The 16,295-nt window shown below is 45.4% G+C and overlaps 1 long non-coding RNA gene across 1 annotated transcript in view; it reads right to left on the bottom strand.

Moving 5' to 3' along the window:
• The window catches only part of LOC116282422 (uncharacterized), a 129,321-nt gene that overhangs the window by 29,770 nt on the left and 83,256 nt on the right, over nucleotides 1–16,295 (bottom strand). The window lies entirely within an intron of this gene.

Here is a 16,295-nt window from a genome sequence, read left to right as displayed (position 1 = left end):
CTGGCATCTGTGGCCCCAGGCATTGCCAATATGTTTTAGCCAACAGCTGAGATGAACTCAGGGAAGAGTTTGATGTCCTTCTCCTTGCAAGTACTAAACCATCCCTTTTTACTTTCCTACCGGTAAATTCATGTGGTCTTTACCAGGGTACTCAAAAAGTGTTTTACCCAGGACCTTACAGATAACGAGTAAAGAGATTAGGGACAGAGTAGAGAGTAGATTCCACTTCTCCTGACTCTCCGCACAGCATAGTTTCTATTCCTTTAACATCTCCCATACCCCAATGTTCCTGCGGAGAGATCTCAAAGAGGACATGATGCCTTTCAACATTCAAGATTCAAACCAATTATTTTGAAGCCAACATGCTATATAATATCACATCCTACATGTCTAACATTAGCCAAGACAATCTCCTTCAGCTGGAACCAACTTTTCCTGCTAAAGGCAAACATGAATCTAGCTAAAGTAACTGCTACTGCTGTTATAAAAATATATTATTACTTGTAGGCTCCACAGAATAAGAGGTAATTCTTTTTTTATGTGCTGTAGTAACAAGGATGTTTAAATGTCATCTTTATTTTGACAGTATTTCAGAGGAGGGCATTAATGCCACATTCGATCTAAATAGGTTTTTATAATACCAATACCCTGTTCACTTTTCTCGATGGACAAAAGGCTCCAAAATGGTAAAAAGGAAAAAAAAAGAAAAAAAATTAGTGCAACCACGAACCTCACGGAAAAAAATCAAGTTCTGACAGAAAACTACAGGATAGGGAACTTGACAAAACTGCATCAATGACACTAGTGATTTAAGCTTGATTTTACTTTATTTAACTCATGATTCTGACACTTTCCTTCTCAAAAAAAACAACTCCATCCTTGACTCATAATCTCAAAATCTATGTGGTTTTCTTACTTTTTGAAATGTCAGATCTGACCTAAGATGTGATGAATAGTCCAGCGTTTACACAGTTCAGTAGATGAATTTAGACAAATGCTATGCGCAGAGAGACAGTGCCTTTACCAAAAAGAAGAAAAGAGAAAATGAAGCAATGCCCCTGCTTATCTTGTGCCAGTAAAGAGAGCGTCAATTAGCACAGCCGTTTAGAAAGCACAATGGTGAAACCCAGTCAGAGCTGGAAGATTTTCACTGGAAATAATTCCTAGAAAAATAATGTGAGTAGAATGCCCATTGTGATGTTAGCCAGAATGGGGAATGGGGTGGGGGTGGGGGTTACACGTGTGAGAAAATGAAGATGTTATTGCCATTGTCCGTTGCCGTGTTGACTAAAACAGGAGAAGGTTTGCGAGACAAAACCTGGGGGGAAAAACCCTCCATGTCCAACACTGGAGATATAATGTAGTAAAACATAGGGTCTGTGAGGGAGGAGGGTATAGCTCAGCGGTAGAGTGCATGCTTAGCACGCACAAGGTCCTGGGTTCAATCCCCAGTACATCTATAAAGTAAATAAACAACCTAATTATTTGCCCCAAAAAAGTTAAAAATTTTTTAAAAGTTAAAATAACTTTTTTAAAAACCCATAATGTCCATGTGATTAAAAATACAGCCATTATAAACAATGATTATGAAATCTGTGTGAAAACCTAGAAAAATACTTTGAAGGAATTATTGCAGAATACAAAACAGTATTGTCTTGTCCATGCGGCTGAAGCTAAAACAATATGCCTCAGAGTGGGTAGTTTTATCAACAGAAATTTATTTCTCACAGTTCTGAAGTCTGGAAAGCCCAAGATCCAGGCACCAGCATGGCTGTGTTCTGGTGAGGGCCCTCTTTTTCATTCATAGGTGCCACCTTCTCACTGTATCCCCACATGGTGGAAGGGCTTAGGGACCTCTCTGGAGCCTCTTTTATCAGGTCATTCATGAGGGTTCCACCCTGATGGCTTAAGCACCTCTTAAAATCCCACCTCCTAATGTGCTCACATCAGGCATTAGGATTTCAACATATGAATTTGGTGAGGACACAGACATTCAGACCACTGCAAGTATGGATATTTCAAGTACAGTAATTTGAAAAGATGCCAGTGCCCTGCTTAAAAGCCTTCACTGGCTCCCTACTGACATCAAGTTTTAGCACAGTGTCCTTAAAATGGCCATTAGGTGCTACTTTGTCCAGTCTCTACCTGCACTACCAACTTTAACTCACCTCACTCCCTAACTGTCCCCTGGCTCTGACTATTTAGAGACCTTAGAAATTGCCCAAACATGTCATCCTTCAGCAATCAGCTGAGGCATCACTTCTTCAAGAGGTCATCCACAGCCTTCCTTATAAGACTCCCTTTCTCAGCATTTTCACACTGCACTGAAATTGCCTGTGTACTTGTCAGTTGCCCCAAGAAGACTGACTTCTGAACTGAGATCTCATCCACTTTACTTACGGCTGTGTCCTCACATAGTGCCTAGCATATGGAGGGGTTCAGCATATGTGCACTGGATGAATGGACAAATAAAAGAATAATCAATGAGTGAGTCACTGAAAACATCAATCAATCTATAGCATTGCTACTGGCTTCCCTGATCTCTTATTTGAGTGAATAACAGAATACATGACCATTTGTATGTAATGCAGTGAACAGAGATAAGAAGAAAAGAGGAGGTGCAGCCATTATGGAAATCAGTATGGAGATTCCTTACAAAACCAAAAATAGACTCACTATATGATCCAGCAATCCCACTCCTGGGCATATATCTGGAGGGAACTCTAATTCAAAAAGATACACGCACCCCAATGTACATAGCAGCACTATATACAATAGCCAAGACATGGAAGCAACCCAAATGTCCATCAACAGATGACTGGATAAAGAAGCTGAGGTATATTTATACAATGGAATACCACTCAGCCATAAAAAAGAATAAAATAATGCCATTTGCAGTGATATGGATGGACCTGGAGATCGTCATTCTAAGTCAAGTAAGCCAGATAGAGAAAGAAAAATACCATATGATATCACTCATATGTGGAATCTTAAAAAATAAATTTAAAAGAAGACACTAATGAACTCATCCACAAAACAAAAATAGACTTACAGATATAATAAACAATCTTGTGGTTACCGGGGGAAAGGAGGTAGGAAGGGATAAATTTGGGAGTTTGAGATTTGCAAATGATAACCACTATATAAAAAAATAGATACAAAACAAATTTCTTCTTTATAGCACAGAGAACTACATTCAATATCTTGTAATAACCTTTAATGAAAAAGAATATGAAAACAAATATATGTATATATATGCATGACTGGGACATTATGATGTACACCAGAAATGGACACATTGTAACTGACTATACTTCAATTTAAAAAAAAAAAAGAAGAAAAGAAGAAGACAGACTAAGACATTGGGGTAATTGAGCCTCTCTTTTTCAAGATTATCATTAACACTGTAGGAGGTTTGGGGAGGTAACAGTTTTATTGAGATATAATTCACATATCATACAACTTACTAAAGTGTAAAAAACAATAGTTTTTAGTATATTCACAGAGTTATGAAAGCATCACCATAATCAATTTTAGAACATTTTCCTTACCACAGAAAGAGGCAAAAAATATTTTAACTGTCACTTCCCTCATCTATCTCCCCACGCTCCCCAGCCCTAGGCAACTGCTAATCTACTTTCTATTTCTATAGATCTGCCTATTCTGAACCTTTGACATAAATGAAATTATATAACATGCGACTTTTGTGTCTGTCTTCTTTCACTTCGTATAATGTTTTCAAGGTTCATCCATATTGTAGCATGAATTAGTACCTCATTCTTTTTTACCACTAAATAATGTTTCATTGTATGGATATACCATAATTTGTTCATCATTCATCAGTTGATAGACATCTGGGTTGTTTCCATCTTTTGGCTATTTTGAATAATGCTCTATGACATTTGTATACAAGTATTTAAGTAGACATAATATTTTTATTTCCCTTGAACATATACCTTGGAGTAAAATCACTGGGTCCTATGGTAACTCTATGTTTAACTTTTTTTAACTATGTTTAACTAATTCCAAGAGTGTTTTCCTTATTGGCTGTGCCATTTTACATTCCCACCAGCAGTGTATTAAAGTTCTGATTTCTCCATATCCCTGCCCACCCTTATTATTTTCTGGGCTTTTTGATTATAGCCATCCTAGTGGGTATGAAATGGCATTGTAGTTTTGATTTGTGTTTCTTGGATAATTAATGACGTTGAGCATCTTTTTAGTGTTTATTGGCCATTTCATACTGTTACAAAATACTTTTTTCAATTTAGGAAAAATGTTTAGAATGAGAAAGAAAAAGTTTCATTCTAATAAAGATGGAGTACACAGGAGATTTCCCTAAACCTGTGGTAATAACCACTGAAAGAGAAAAGCAGGAAAAAGATTCCTTAATGACTCACAAGAGAAAAAGAGATCACAAGACTGCCTTGGGGGAGTAAGTGAGGACTTCAGTGCCAGAGTCTGACAGCAAGGCTGCAATCCTGAATCTGGGCAAGTTACTCAGCCTTCCTGAGCCCTGGTTTCCACATCTATAAAATAGAATATTAGTAATATATAGAGTTGGTATAATAATAAAATGTGCATAGACCCTAGCATACAGAAAGCACTCAGTAAATCCTTGGTGTAGGAAATGAGGTCAATTGAACTTTTTTTTAACTCTTAAGATTTCTAAAAGTCTTTATTATGCAAATATGCATTAAGACTCTTCGAGAAGAAAGAATTTTGTTTCCCAAATGTAGTCAGCCGTGGAACCCTTTTTTTTTTTCATAGATCATGTGGCAGGGCAAGTGGTCCAGGAACTCACTTGGGAAATGCTAACCCACCTTCTCTCACTTTTACACACCGGGAACCTGAGGCCCTCGAAGGAAGTGGCCCAGGACATTTGGTTACTCAATCACAAATCCAAATGGGGATGCCAAGTCCCCCACACCCCCATTCTTTAGTGAGACCCTTTCCATAAACCCATCACCTTGAGAGTGAGGAAGGAAGGAGAAGTCCTACGTCTGCCCACCCCACACTCTGCCCACTTAGCCCATCAAGCTCAGGCCCGTCGTTACACAGGCTGGAGCAAGAGTACAACGGAGATGCACGTATCACATGTCTAAGTACGTAACAGGCGTGAGTCAAGCTAACAGACTGCAGAAGAAACTACGTTCTATCCTCCTGCCTTGGCAAACAGACATTCATAATGACCTGGAGGGCCAAGTTCAAATTTCAAACCCCTAGAGTGCTTCAGTGAACACACACATGAGGAGAAGGGAGCCCTAGCCCAAGACCATACCCCAACTCTTTCAACCCTTGGCTCTGTCCCACACTGGGGGAGCCTTGTTCACACATACACAGACCCCTCTAATCATATGTCCAAGCTGCACCCACAGCCCCCTGTCCACAGCTGCCTCCTGATGCCCCTCAGAACTTGGGGTGTGTGCCAACAGCATGGCGGGCTATCAGGAAGCTGGATCCAGAGAAGAAGCCTGGGTGTGGAAGTGGGTTCAGGACTGTTTGGGCAGGAAAGTGGGGTTCTGGTGCTTGAAGTATGGAGGAACATGGGCTCAGAGTGGACATAGGTCCTCAGCCCTGCAGAACCCTTGCCTGGATGGACACATGCAGAGGGAGGAGGTCCCTACCTCAAAAGGTGGAGCCGAGCCTGCTCACTCTGTCCCTCTGAATGTCACCAGGACTGTTTCACATAAGGTGCCTGAAAAGCAACCCCTGAGAACAGAAGCATGCATCTCCCCTCCCTGAACCTCGGGCTTTTTAACTACAACAGACCTCCAGCCCCACCAGGGACGGCTATCCCAGAGCACTGCTACCACCTGGAAGATTCCACATGGCTCACTGAGGCATCAGGAAGGGTCCGGCAAGGTGACCTGGGGCGCTTTTGTCAGCCTCCCCGCCACGCATTTGGTAAATCGAAGATGATGAGTAAAAACTGGAAGGGGACTCAAGGCTCACATTATCTCTGGATGGTTTGCTCCACGTAAATAATAAGAACTTTATGGTAGCAAGCAGATTGTACATTATCATCAGCATGATTTCGGCCTGCTTTATGGCTCCTCAGCTGGTTGGAAACATATTTTTAGTTCTAATATTAAAACCTGTCAGAATTTGTTTTGCGAAAGCTAACGGAACGGTACAGGTCAGATCAATTATTATGAAAAATTCAATTAAGAAAGTGCCATATGCGGTGCTAGAAAAAAGACGGCGAGGCACATATGGCTGGAAAGAAATGACGGCACCGACACCACCCTGCCCTTCAGTCCTTGTCACTGTGGCCATATTGGCATGGGTCTCCCCCCTCCTCCATTCCAGCCTCCAGCTCCTCTCTGTCCCTCAAAACCTCTCGCTCTCCTCCCTCACCCCAACCCAGGGGACCTGGCAGCCAATTTAATTGTGTTTGTCTGCAGAGGACTTGGTGAACAGGGCTTTGAGCAGCCCAGAGCGCTGACATACTTAAACAGAAGACAAAGAAATGTTTAGACCATGAAATCCATGGGCCCAAGTTTAACTGGATACCCTGCCTCTGGCCTGTCTGAGGGGTCAGGGGTTGGAACACCAGCTCTGGGATCAAATGAGCTGGATTTAGGTCTCTCCTCTACTACTCACCCTTCTTGTGACACTGGGGAATCAACTTAATCCCTCTAAGCCTCAGTCCTCTTATCTAAAAATGGGGACAATGACACCAGCTCCCTCCTGGATCTGTCGCGCAAACTCAGTGAGATAACGCACGTCAAAGTGCTTAGCATGGTGCCTGGCGAACAACGTAAGCTCAGTCCGTATCAGTGATTATCTTTATCTTCTCTGTCATTGACAGGCAACAGGTGTGATGGCAGAGTTTACCGTCTAAGTCAGGAAATCTGGACCTGCCGTGAGCTCTAAGACTTCGGGTTAGTCGGTTCACCTGTCTGGACCTCCATTTCCTCATCAACAAATTGGCAGTAACTGTACCCATGTGGCAGAGTTGATTCAGGCTTCAGTGACACACCGCGTAGGGAAAGCGCTTGTGAGCTCTTCCATGATATGCAAGTGTAATTAATGTAATCATCTCCAAGCTAGCCCCGAGCCCCTGGAAACGCTGGGCAGAGGATACTGACATGAGTTTGTTCAGAATGTGGTCTGTCCGGGCAGTTGAGTGATACCTAAGAGCAACCTAAGAGTCTAACGATGCAAAGCAAACATGAGGGGCAGAGATGCAGAAGGCAGAACCCAAAAGGGCCCGAGATATACAGCAGAGTCAGATTCACAGTCATTGCCTGACTTGTTGTACTTCATAGCTTAGCATCTTTCCAATAGGTTAGGTATTTTTTTAAAGCCCCCAAACTGATATGCAATAATATGGCTTCCTTTCAGACCTAAAGTCTAATGATAGTTTTGTCCCTTGAAACCATAACCCAAGAGATAAACCAGTGTGGGGCTGCTGAGACGCACCACAGGGGCAGCCGTCCTTGGGCTGGCCCGACCTCACCTCGGAGTTCTGCTGATTGAGCCAGTGATCTGTCCACTTGGCTCAGATCGTGGAATTTTTCCACCTTCTGGTCCACAGCTCTTGGCTAAGACAGATGCTCTCCGCAGGCCCTTCCAGCCTGGTCATCCTCCAAGGCAGAGCGAACTGATTATTCACACACAACTCCTCGTTCTCAGACTCTGAGGCCTGGGCTGTGTTATGCACTTTTCTCCTGAATCTCGCCCTTGATGAAAGCCTGGGGGATGTACAACACAGGGAAGTGGAAAGGGGGAAGGAGTTTTGAAGAAACTGAAAGGAAGGAGGAGGAAGCAGACATTGTCGCCTGACCCTGCGGTGCTTCTTCAGGTGAGGGAAGAGGAAGGGTGGCGTCGAGGTTGCACCAGAGCGGCTCTGAGGAGGAAGCAGTTTGGGGAAGCGACCGCTTGCAAAGCTCAGGGGAGCTGCCTGGAGCTCCTGGAGGAGGTGGCCTCCGTCTGCCGTGGGAGACTCAGTGCCAGCTGGCCACGGGGACAGCAGGGTCCTGCTCCTTTGGTGGCATGAAGGGGCTGTAGGCAGTGACACCCGGAGATGGAGACAAGGCACAGCCTGGGTGGGGCTGGGAGCCCCAGCCTCGTCAGCTCGCTCTGGTCTCTACCTCGGTTTCCTCTTAGCTGTGGCTAAAGCAACAAAACCACGATTAAAACAAAAAAGCCCTCACATGTGTAATTTCACATTTGTATTCAGTGTGGGGAGGGAGGGTGGGGGGTGCTATATAGCTTAGCAAGCACATCCCTCCTTCTGCCTGCACTGCTGTCTCCCCAGGGCTTCAGTCCTGTCCACCTGCCAGCTGGTTCCTTCCTCTCTCTTTTCTGCCCTCTGTCCTCTTGCTGCTCTCTCTGCTGTCCTATTTCAAACCACTTCCCTGGAAATCTCTCCTCTCTGCTCCCCTCCGTACCCTCCTCCCTCTGCTCCCCTTCCTGACTCAGTTCCCTGCATCCTCTCTCCTATTCTCTCTTTTTTGGGGAGGGGTTGGGGACATGGTTAGGTTCATTTATTTCTTTATTTTTTTAATGGAGATGCTGGGGATTGAACCAGGACCTCATGTATGCTAAGCATGTACTCTACCACTGAGCTATACCCTCCCTCCCAGTCTCTCTTTCCTGTCCCCAGCCTGTCTCTTCAAAACACCCTGATGAGGACTCTCTGACTTCTCTGTCACTGGATTCCTAGGACTTTAAATATCACGTATAATCTTATTTGTAGCTATCAAAAGGGCTTGATACTGGTGGGAAAAGAATAAGAGAGGGGACATGGTGGTTCAAGGCTAAGTAAGGAAAAAAAGGGTCATGATAAAAACAATTTTATTGTACATTTTCTAAGAATAAAGATTATGTCTCAGATTTCTTCGTAGCCTCCAGAGAGCCTAGCATTGTGCCTAACACACAAAAAATACTAAGTAAGTATTTGTTGAAGTCAGGGAAAGAACTGAATGAATGAATACTAAAACAAAACTGTGGTTTTATTTTCTTTGAGCACACACGGCCACAGTGTAAACTGAACAGACATTCCCATCTTTAGAGAATCTTGGAAACCCTCTAGTGAACATACACGTTCAGTAATAATTAGCATAAGCGTTAGTAATATGTAAATGATGCTGCTAAGCTTTGCCCTCTTCCATGGGCTAACATTTCCCTTGTTTACATTACTAATTTTCTTGGTAAACCCTCTTCTATAAATACAGATAGAATCCCAATCCACAAGTTCCATACCCAAAGCCGCTGCCTCTGCACCTGTCCTGTCCCATGGTGACATCCGATTACTTTCCCATCCCCTCTGCACCCACCTAACTCATCCTCTCAACAAATATTTTGTTTCATACCTTTTTTGTTCTAATCTTCATGCTGCGTGCTTTACCCGTACCATCTCGGTGAATCCATACCATGCTCTGAAGAAGGTACTGCTATGTCTCCACTTTTCAGATGAGGAAACTGAGGCTAATGTTGCTCAAGTGGGTTCCCACCCCTAAGGGGGTTGCCAGGACAAGAGACCTGCAGGTTTCCCACCAGGAGGGGGCCTGGCAAGCTGTCCCAGCTTGCTTGAGAGTAGGGAGTTTCCCAGGACATGGGACTGTCAGTGCTAAAATGGGCAAGTCCCGACCCTAGGCGTGGTCTCAAGGTTACACAGCTGGTAAACACTGGAGTGGGACTCAAAGCCACCCCTTGCCTTTAAGGACACTAAAGGTCCACTTTTACCTAGGCTGCTTCGCCCAGCCAACCTCTAATCGTACATTTCTGGTTGCTCCTAAGACATCTCATAGCCACCTCACGCCCCAAATATCACCCCCCAAAAACCTCTCTTCCCCTAAAACCAGCTGTGCTGACTCCAACTCCACTGAATTTACCTAAAAGCATCTTAAGAGTCACTCCCAAATCCTGGGGAGCAGGGCTTCACGATGGCAGAGTAGAAGGATGTGGAGCTCACCTTCTCCCACAGATACATCAAAAGTGTATCTACATGTGGAGCAATTCTCACAGGATACCAAATCTCCCAAATCCTTCCCTCCCTTGCTGCTTCCTTTACCATCTGGGTCAAGTCTTCAGCCCCTGAATTCCTGGAACCAAAAGGTTTCTCTGTCTCCAAGTGTCCACCTTGCACACCACCCTGAGATGCATTCACTAGAATGCAGACCTGAAAGAGAATTGATGGTACAACCTTGCATTTGGAGTGTTAAAAAGCTAAGGCAGAGCCCAGCTGGGCACCACATCTTCCTAACCTGAGGCCAGCATGCTTTCCAAAGCACCAAGCCTTGCCTTTTGTGTGGTTCCCCTGGGCCTTAGGGCAAGTCCAAACTCCTCATCTGGAGACATTCCAGCCCTCTCATCCTCCCTGCAAGTGTGTCCGTACCCTCTCTGCTCGGCTAGGTTGCTGTGGTCCTTGCAGACCTCCAGTCCCTTCTAGATCCATCACTTCCATATCCATTCCCCTGCTCCTGTCCGCCCTGCCCTCACTCCATCACTGGGAAGATCTTAGCTGAGCTCCTGCCGTGGGCAAAGCCTCACACCAGGGAACACACCCAGGAGAAGACACAACCCCAAAACAGGTTGCTTTCCCTCTCACTCAAGTTCCAGCTCCTCACGATCCCTCCTTCTGACCCCTTTTTCCTCATCATTTTCCAGAACATATATTGTCTGTACCATGACTTTTGGCATTCAAGCCTTTCAATTTCATTTTCTGTCTGCTCCACATAGCTGGCTCTTGATTTCTTGTCTGGTCTTGGGTGTAGGAGTATTGAAAAACCTTTCTTCCTGTTCCCCACGACACATCTGGCTCTGTGCTGGGCATATACCTGAGAATGACTTGTTGAGTTGAATTCAGTTGCTCACAAGAGATTCTCTGCCACAGACAATCCTATGCAGCAGTTTATTTTTTCTCTGATTCCAGTTTACACAGCCATCATTCTGTCAAAGAAGACCTCGACTGGATCCTCTGCACTGCGGTCCAGGAGGAAAAGAGCTGACATCCAACTGACCCACTAACATTTCTTTATTTACCACTGGGGAGAAACCTACCTCCCTTTCACGCTCTTCCTCCTCCCCTAGACGTCTCAAAGAACCTAGTCACCAACTTCTGAATCCTCCCTGTCACCTTCCACCCCCTCAGCAAATGCACATACCACCTCAAATGCTGCACCACAACTTAGACTTTTCAAGTTCAAGAGCTCAGACGAACTAGCACTTGACTCATTTCTCCTTGATTCAAAGAGCCGTGGGTTCTCTAGAGCAGCCCTGACACCCCTCGCGTGGGCAGGTTCCCAACCAGGGCAGTCCAAGGGGATTCCTACTTCCCTAACCAAACTGAACAGAGAGCCATCAATTACGCGAAATTGATGTGTGACCCTGAGCAAGTAAGTCCCTTCACTGCTCTGGGTTCCGAGTCCTGCAGCTGCAAAATAAGAGGCTGCTTCTTGTGGTTACCAGTGGTGGGGGAGGCAATATAGGGATGGGGGAGTGGGAGGTTCAAACTACTGGGTGTAAGACAGGCTACAAGGATGTACTGTACACACGGGGACAGTATTTTGTAATAACTTTAAATGGAGTGTAACCTTTACAAATTGTATTAAAAAAAAAGAAGTCGTATGCTTCACAAAACAAAACAAAATTCCCGACAGGTTCCCCAAGGACCCCGAGCCTGAACGATCTCTGTCTGATTTCCTTCTCCCCCGGGGCTCGCTCCCCAGCATGACCTACTCAGAAGATAACTCCAGCTCCCAGAAATCCTCTGCCCCCGACTCAGCTTTTCCATTGCCAGCGTAAGAGGTGGAAAGATGCCTTCTTCTGATTACGTTTCAGGCTGAGGAAACCTCATGAAAACTGCTGGTTCACCCAAGATGGAAAGACAGCTTCCCCGTAGAAGGGCACACAAGTCTCAGGGCTCTCTGCTGCCCTTTGGAGATAAAACTGCTCCAAAGTCTTTGGCAGTTTGATTTCAGCAGCTCGGACAGACCCTCCAGCCTCTGACCGTCTCAGAGTAGGGCAGTAAGGAGATGATGAGGGGCCTCTGCAAAGGCAACGCCAGCTTTGGTATTCTGTGGATTTCTCCTTTAGATGACACACTGGGATGCCACACAGATCCCATCAGCTTTTCTTTGGAGAAGTCACTTGCAAAGAAGAAGAAAATGCTGTTTAAACACTGCCTTCTAAGGAGCGTGGCTCTTAATAAACAGGAAACCTTTTGTATCCAAGGAGTACCTTGATAGGCAAATTGGGCACAGAGAACAGTGTGGAAAGAGGGGATAGGGCAGAGTTGAATTGCTCTGCATAACAAATAGGAAGAACTGGGGGCATATTATCTTGAAGGGTATTTGCTAGTTTCTGTAGTGAAAGAGCTGCATTTAATACCAGAGGAGACTCCTCATTATCTCAGCTTCCCAAGCTGATCATCAGAGGATCTGGTTTCAAAAAAAAAAGTCTCTTATGACTTCCAGTTGTAAGATAAATAAGTACTAGGGATGTAATGTACAACATGATAAATATAATTAACACTGCTGTTTGGTATACATGAAAGTTGTTAAGAAAATAAGTCCTAAGAATTCTCATCACAAGGAAAAAATTATTTTTTTCTGTTTCTTAAATTTCGTATCTATATGAGACAACAGAGGTTCCCTAAACTTGTGACAATCATTTCATGATGGAAGTCAAATCACTATGTTGTACACCTTACACTTGCACAGTGCTGCACTTCAATTATATCTCAATAAAACTAGAAGAAAGAAAAAACTAATAAAATGAAAAAAGAATTGGAATTTGTGAGGCCAACCCAGAAAGGAGGGGATGAGAAAAAGAGAAGGGTCAGCAGAATAGGTAAGCCTGGGTCCCTCTGTGGGCAGAGTGGCCAGTAAAAAATCTCAAGGTGTCCAAAACTTGGATGTCTATTTCCAATATGTAGTTGTGTCCTGTTGCAATAAAAGCCCCTCCATCTTCCTCTCAAATCTGCTGTAAATTCTCTACAAAATTCCACGTGTGAGTGGGATTTTTTTTATATATCTGTTTGTTTGTGCTGGTAGAACTCAGGGATGAGGCTCAGTTTCACGTATGAGTCAAACGTGGAACAGAATAACAGAAAGAGCAGAGCCAACAAAAAAGCAGCAGGAGTTAGAAGCCAGGGGTGAGCATAAGAAAATAACCACCAAAGAACTCGGAGACATTATCAGACGGTGCATTGGATTGACAATTCAAGCTCCTCTTTTCTAGGTACTGATAAGGAAGAATCCATGCACATGTGTGGGGGGTGGGGTACATATGCACGAGTGCCCAAGACTGGAAACAAATGAGGAAAAGACTGAGAGGGAACATCGGACCAAGTCTAGGCTCAGACACACGGGAAGCCCGGCTAACGATGACCTGGTGCCCCTGGAATCTGAGGGCTCTTCCCTGCAGAAGCGGAGCAGGTAGAGTCTTGGCGGCTGGCCGGGAGATGAAAAGTCATTCTCGGGAGAGGAGGCAGCTGCTGGCTGGAGGCGGTGTGGATGTGCTGGCCAAGTGCTGTCTACGGTGAGGGAAACTGACCAGGAGAGTTTGATCAGATGAGGTATGAATTTCTCTTGATGGTTCGATGCTTTTACATTGAATATTTGGAAATGTCTAAAAACCATGGCACCTCAAGATGGAAGACAGCTTTCCCTTATAAATACTGCCCCTGTTAAAGCTATTAAAGAGTATGTGAATACGTTAGGAAAAACTGAACCAAGAGAGGGAAAGAGCAAGGTTGGATGATGAGAAAGAACCAGATTCCTGGCACCCAAAATATATCTCATAGAAAAATGGAAATAGACCCTTCAATAGATGGTTATCTGGAAAGAAACAGAGAATGAGAAGAGTCCAACATAACCTCAGACAGACCCCTCTGGGGTTTCTACCTTCTGCCTTTCCACCCAAGTTTCGTGACTTGACTTCAGTTTCCTTCATTTTCCCACATATATTTACTGTACACCAAATATAAGTTAGACCCGTTACTCGACTCTAGGGATACAGAAATGAAACCAGCAGACAAGGCCCTGTTGGTATAGACTTAACTCTGACAAAAAACAAGGGGAAAGTACATGAATAAGTGAGCTCATTTAGATACTGTTAAACAGCCTATGAGTAAAATGAAACAAAGAACCATGATGGAGAATGACCTGGTGTAGGGGCTGCTTTAGAGAGAGCACTCAAGCTAGGCCTTTCTGAGGAAGGCTCATTTAAGCTCAAACGTGGGCAATGAGAAGGAGCCGGCCCCGAGAAGATGCTGGAGAAAGGCATCCTGAGAAGAGGGACGGACATGCAAAGGGCCTGGGGAGAGCAGCAGGGCCGGTGGGACTGGAGCTGGAGATGGGGGCCGAGGGGCGGACAGGAAGCCCAGGACCAGGTCGTGCAGACCCTGGAAAGCCACAGTGAGGAAAATCACAATGTTCAGCCATCTGGTCCGCTGCCGTGGAGAGAGGGGAGTCCATTTCTCCAAGGAGGGAAACGTGGAGTGAGTGAGATCAGCCCACAGGGAGCAGTTTCGGGAGCGGTGCTTACAGCGAAGAGCCACCAGATGGCTCCGTGAGAAGACTGCCCAGCACCCCTCCTGCCATTGCTGCCGCCTTTCCTGTCTAAGGTAGAAGCACTTTTTTCCCACCGAACAAAAGCTTCTTTAGCAAACAGCCACTTTACTTTTTTTTTTTCCTCTCTTTTTAGCAAAAGGAACCAATAGCAACCAGTACAATAGGGTGGCTCAGGTGACTTCGCATCTTTGCGTCCTAATGGCTGAAAGAGGCTACTCTTACTGGCCTGGGGGCTCCTCCATGCTCCATTCCCAAGCTCCCACTTTTTCAAAGCCCTGTGCTCACCCCAATCGCCCTCCTTTCCTGATAGACAATCCTAGAAGAAAAGGAATGCCAGCAGCCCAGGCCACTGGCCAAACTCCAGCTCTCCAAAGAGCAGGCCTGCCCAGGAAGTAATGCTTCTAGGATTTAGGAACCTCGGGTGATGGTGTGTATGTGAGCACGGGGCTGGAGGAGCCAGGGGTACTAGCCATGGAAGTAGACCCTTTGGATGTTTGCTGCTTTCACCAAGATTTTCTTGCAACAGAATGTTTTTTAAAATAAAGGCAAGAATTGCTCCAGACCTCCTAACAAGCCCCGGCCCTAGAAACAGAGTTGCTTGGTGTAAATGAAGGGGTTTCAGTGGCCAGCATGTAGGTGGCACCGGAAAGCAAAGGTCTGCAGGACTTAGTAAGTCAGCTGCATCCAACAAGGAGCCACAGGGCCCCGAGGACTCTCAGGAGCTCTGAGGACTTTTCAAGGGAAAAACAGTCGGCCCCTGGCTCTAAGGGGCGTGCCATCTAAGCTGGGCATGGGAAGTCTGGCCCAATGGAATTCGTTTCTTTTTTTTCCCCATCTGTTGGTACTAGCCGCTTTGTCCCTCAAGCTCCCGGAGTCCTCAGTAGCTATTACAGTTTTGTTTGGCCTGTGTCCCTCACTGGATGGGGAGCTCCCCGAGTCCAGGCCCATGTGTCATCCACATGTGTGTCCCCCAACACCTCCCACAGAGACTGGGAGATACATAGATATAAATACAGATACTGATACTGATACAGATAGAAAGAGGGAGAGAAAGTTCGTTTAACAATATTGTTCTCAGCTCTGCTCTCCACCTCTCCCTGACCCACGGGGACACACACACACACACACACTGAGAGGCTGTCTCGTGACCTAGCAGCTCATCTGCACCACTCCCACTGGGGCAAATTCAAGGTAAAGAAGTGGCCCTGGAACATGAAGCTGAAGCTGTGTGATGAATTTTCTATCTGTTTGATAAAAAAAAAAAAAAGGAGGAGAAGGAGGAGGAAGAAGAGGAGGAAGAGGAAGAGGAAGCAGCAGCAGCAGCAGCAGCCAGGAGGGCCCTTGATTCATTGCTTTCAGCCATGGGAGAGAAGAGCGGCCTGCTGTGCCTGGTCATCATGTTTTCACGAACGGTCACGAATGCCTCTTCTTCAGCAGCATCTGGAAGATTGCTCCTCTCGGTACAGCTCACAGACTGTCACTGTGGAAATGTTCTTCCCGCCCTTGCTCTGCTGGCAGTACAGGGTGTTTGGGGAAGACCGGCACCCCAAAGAGCTTTGCATGCTGGGTTTAGGAACCATCACTGGCTACATCCTCCTGAGACGTTGCTCCAATCACATGTCTCCTCTAAGTGGGAGACACAGCCACTGACAGTGGCTCCCAGCTGCCTACGCGTTCAGTCAAAATTCACTGACTTGGAAGTCAGACCCTTCCCAACTTAAATGTCCTCTTCCTCAGGGAAAACTTTCCTGGATTCCTTCACACCCA

Source organism: Vicugna pacos, chromosome 11, assembly GCF_048564905.1.
Source record: "Vicugna pacos chromosome 11, VicPac4, whole genome shotgun sequence".
Classification (NCBI taxonomy): domain Eukaryota; kingdom Metazoa; phylum Chordata; class Mammalia; order Artiodactyla; family Camelidae; genus Vicugna; species Vicugna pacos.
Note: the sequence above shows the minus strand (reverse complement) of the source record. Positions and strands in the feature narration are given on the sequence as shown.